We start from the raw sequence: 4,468 nt of genomic DNA, 5'->3' as shown, positions 1-4,468 counted from the left end.
AGTAGTTTCCGTAGTAGTTTCCTGGAGTCTTTCTGTAGTAGTTTCCTGGAGTCTTTCTGTAGTAGTTTCCTGGAGTCTTTCTGTAGTAGTTTCCTGGAGTCTTTCTGTAGTAGTTTCCTGGAGTCTTTCTGTAGTAGTTTCCTGGGGCCTTTCTGTAGTAGTTTCCTGGGGCCTTTCTGTAGTAGTTTCCTGGGGCCTTTCTGTAGTAGTTTCCTGGAGTCTTTCTGTAGTAGTTTCCTGGGGTCTTTCTGTAGTAGTTTCCTGGGGTCTTTCTGTAGTACTCCTGTAGTACTCCAGACTGGTTCATCTTGTACAACAGCACATATATAGCTGATGTTTCACATAGAGAAATATCAGGTTTCCCAGAGAGAGCGTCGTATTTCATACTGTGTAACGTCTGAAAGCCACATGTTTGTGAAAGGACTCCGTTTGCAGAGGAAGATAATGAGAAGCAGCCGAAAGCTCCAGAAAGCCACTGAGTCACCTTCGGGTTTGACGTCACGTAGAACAGATGTTTTGATGTGAAATAAGCGATGAACGTGTGTTCAGCACGTTAAATGTGCGTTTTCGTCCCAGCTGAGAGGAAATCCACCAGGCCTCAGCCAAAAAAGTGGGGATTTAGTTCTAAAACAAAAACACAGACAGAATCATAAACGGGATGAATCTGATGTTTGAGATCAGAACTGTCGTTACAACAGCGAGGCGCCAAAGGTTTCGCCTTTGAAGAAATGATGATATTTAATTATCGTGCAGTCACACAGAGAACGTTTGCCTGAATATTTGTGGAAACTCCGTACGCTGTGTCTGCAGTGCAGCTTCAGTGTTTTTCCTGCCTGACTCTGCCAGCTGCAGTATTCAGGCTCGTACGGCAGATTTCTGCTCGCCGAGTTCGACTTTAAACTCAAGTGAAGAATTTCGTAGGGACCTGTACATGTCGTTTTACATTGCAGTATTTATTTATAGACACAATCACCAGGCAGGAGGGTCTGTGTGTGACGGTGCTGAAGGTAAAATCTGCTGCAGCCTTTCAGACAAAACTCAGCTGAACGACTTTTCAAAGGACAGAATAAGAAATCCTCCCTCTGCACTCAGAGTCTGAGCAGGAAACAGTTTAACCTCATTTCACTTTAATTTTCCTTTGTGTGTGTGTGCAGCTTCATCCTGCTGTAGACTTACAGTCTGTAACATTCCTGCAAACAGACTTTTTATTTTGAAATCCGCTCGGTGTCCAGTTTATTAGGAACACCTATCTGAAACTAATCCTGTAATAATCCTGACATTCAGTCTGTGTTATACTGAGAGGTGTTTCTGTTATTTTGTCCACCCTCACTGACGTGGTGGACAAAATAACAGAAACACCTGTCAGTTACGAGACGACACCGTCTCCCCAAAACAGCAGCAGCAGCGTGAAACTCTGCACGAGTTAGACTTCACCTCCGTCCTGTCGCAGGACGTGTTGTTGTTGAAATGCAGTAAATAACAGACTTCAGACAGACGACCTCTGACATGAAGCCTTCGTCCTGCGTCTTCTCCACTTTTCTCCCTCTGCTTTGATGCTGCAGGACGTTGTTCTGCGTTCAGCAAAGAGAAACTAGTTAAAACAATTTAATCTGATCACAAACCTCGGTCGTTGGTCCGACAGCGAACTGTAGATCCCGTCAAAGTCATCTGAAAGATTTTATCGTTTTACGGGACGCCTGTCGTCATCAATTAGTCTGTCAGGTTTTTTTAATCCATCGATTGTTTGTTTTAAATTCACATCAGAGAAATATTCACATTTTAGAAACTGGAACTCGTTGGTTTTTGCTTTAAATGATTAACTGATTATCAAAATCGTTGCCGATTGATTTTCTTTGGACAAATCAAGTAATCAGTTGATTGTTTTTAGTCACCTGTTATTTTAACTTAATGTGTGAATATTTTTCATCAAAGTAATGTCCTGAATTTGTCCCTGTCGTGATGCCGTAGGCCTTTCTGCTGATGTTGCAGTATTTCTCTGTGTGACTGGACTCCAAATGAAATTTAGAGGAAATGAAGTGTTGCTCTGTGGCGGCAGAGTCCCGAAGCCAAAACACAAAACCCCCAAAAATGTTAACTTCATTAAAGTTTCCTCAAAGCAGAAACCTCCAGAAAAAAGTCCCAGAGCAAGAAAACAAAACACGGGCAGGAGGAGCGCCGGGAGCGCGGCGAGGAGCTCCTGATGGATTCAATAAAAGCAACGTGTGAGTCAGAGAAACGGAAAACATGAGTTCATCCTGAATGAGTCCGCTCAGACGGAGAAACACAACAAGGAGCGCTTCTCTTTGTCCGGCCTGCAGACGCACTTTTACTGAGAGAAGACCTACTGTAGTCCTACGGGGGCCTGTAAGGGTCAATGTGACTCTGAGTTTGTGAAATGATTTCACATCAGTCATTCAGCCTTTGGCAAACATAAGTATAAAATCAGTAAAGGAGTCAGTGTGGAGCTGATCTGGGGTCAGAGACGCTGGGATCTGATTAATGATTCGCTTCTCCGGTCAGAGTCGGCGCTGACACGCCGGCGGGCAACCACATCTAATAATAATGATAATGATATTATAATAACGGTGATATTTAACGAGGGCCTCCTGAGCATCTGGAGCTCAAACGGTTTCTATCAGACGCTGAGGAAAGTTCACCAGCGTGTCCCGGGACGAGTCCAGGCGTAAAGTCCAGTGGAGGCTGAGACACGCTGGCTGGCGTTACAGGGACACGTTCACAACACGCGGCCACAAACTGGTTTTTAGTGTGTTTGTGAATATGCAGTTCTTAGTGTCTGAATGTTGATTTCATTTGAGCCGTTAGATCTGAGAGACACTTCAGGTCAAAGGTCAGACACAGTTCAGGTCTTCAGTACTTTCACTGAGTAACCCGGGTAATAAACATGTTTTATTTTTACTGGTTTTAAATGTTTTACTTTCAGATTATTGATACGATTCTCCGGCCGTCCGAACGCCACCATCATCGCCTCATTTTCAGCTCTTCATCGCTTGTTAATCAGCTGATTGATTAAGCAGCTCACTGACTCGTTAAACCCCCCCCCCCCCCCCCCCGATTCTGGCAGGTTTGTACAGTCTGGCGCCCGTTGGCCCGTCTCTCTGCGCTGCTGGAGGAGAAAATGGCGGACGGTTTTGTTCAGAGGGAAGAACAGAATTGTACAGCTGCAGCCGCCATTTTGTTCTGCCTCTTAACTCCAAGGTCAGACCCCCCACCCCGCCCCCCCAAAGCTTTACCCACGCCGTCCGGAGGAGCAGCCGAGCGTCGTCTCAGACGGACGGAGACGAGACACAACCACTGAAATTAATTTCCTAAACTGGAAACAAACGCAGGAAGCATCAACGTTGAGGCCAATATTTCTGACATGAAGTTCATTTTGAGAATTAAAGAGTAAAAAGTTTCATTACAGCGATTTATTTTATATTATAGACGTTTCTCAGACTCTTAAAATTGTCCTTTTTTCTCAGAGGTTTGGTTCAGAGCCGCTCATTTACACACGGATCAATAAATAAAGTTCAGGTTTAAACGTTGGAGGTTTGAGCTCTGGAATCAAAGTCAGACCGAACTGATGATGATGATGATGAAGAGCGTTTAGGACATTAAACAAAATCTGTAATGTGGATCCATCAGATGTTGAGGTGATTGTGACTGTAGAGGCGTCCATGTTGGATTTACATGTTTGATCAGCTGGTTGTTCCCTCAGGTCAGAAAAGTTTAATTCACTGGAAGCTCGTCGTCTCAGGTAAACAACTCTGCGTTTACAAAGAAATGTATTCATGTGAAAAGACGACTCGTGGTGAATTTAAATGATCAGTCTTGATAAGTTTGTTGAACAACAGAATTTAACAGAAAATTAAAATAAAAATAGATCAAAATCATTTTAATGCTGTTGAGTGTAAATGTTTGTTTTTTTATTTTCCAAAAGAAGTTTCACCAAATTTTCTTTTCCTCATTTAAATTTAATAATGACGTGGCTGCGTGACGTGACGACGTGGCTGCGTGACGTGACTGCGTGACGTGACTGCGTGACGTGACTGGGTGACGACGTGGCTGCGTGACGTGACTGCGTGACGTGACTGGGTGACGACGTGGCTGCGTGACGTGGCTGCGTGACGTGGCTGGGTGACGACGTGGCTGCGTGACGTGGCTGCGTGACTGCGTGACGTGGCTGCGTGACGTGGCTGCGTGACTGGGTGGTGACGTGGCTGCGTGACGTGGCTGGCGTGGCTGCGTGGCTACGTGGCTGCGTGACGTGGCTGCGTGGCTGCGTGGCTACGTGGCTGCGTGGCTACGTGGCTACGTGGCTGCGTGACGTGGCTGCGTGGCTACGTGGCTGCGTGACGTGGCTACGTGGCTGCGTGACGTGGCTGCGTGGCTACGTGGCTGCGTGACGTGGCTACGTGGCTGCGTGACGTGGCTACGTGGCTGCGTGACGTGGCTACGTGGCTGCGTG

General features: G+C 46.0%; 1 long non-coding RNA gene across 1 annotated transcript; it reads right to left on the bottom strand.

The window, feature by feature from the left end:
• Positions 1-27: 27 nt before the first annotated feature.
• Positions 28-2,375, bottom strand: LOC123965391. Its single transcript, XR_006823692.1, has 2 exons — positions 1,435-2,375; positions 28-624 (listed from the first exon to the last, which is right to left on the bottom strand). It is a non-coding gene; the product is annotated as an uncharacterized LOC123965391 (long non-coding RNA).
• Between the last annotated feature and the right edge of the window lie 2,093 nt (positions 2,376-4,468).

The sequence above is a fragment of the Micropterus dolomieu genome, unplaced genomic scaffold, assembly GCF_021292245.1.
Source record: "Micropterus dolomieu isolate WLL.071019.BEF.003 ecotype Adirondacks unplaced genomic scaffold, ASM2129224v1 contig_9592, whole genome shotgun sequence".
Taxonomy (NCBI): Eukaryota; Metazoa; Chordata; class Actinopteri; order Centrarchiformes; family Centrarchidae; genus Micropterus; species Micropterus dolomieu.
The sequence above is the reverse complement of the archived record's forward strand: the minus strand, read 5'-3'. Positions and strand labels throughout refer to the sequence as shown.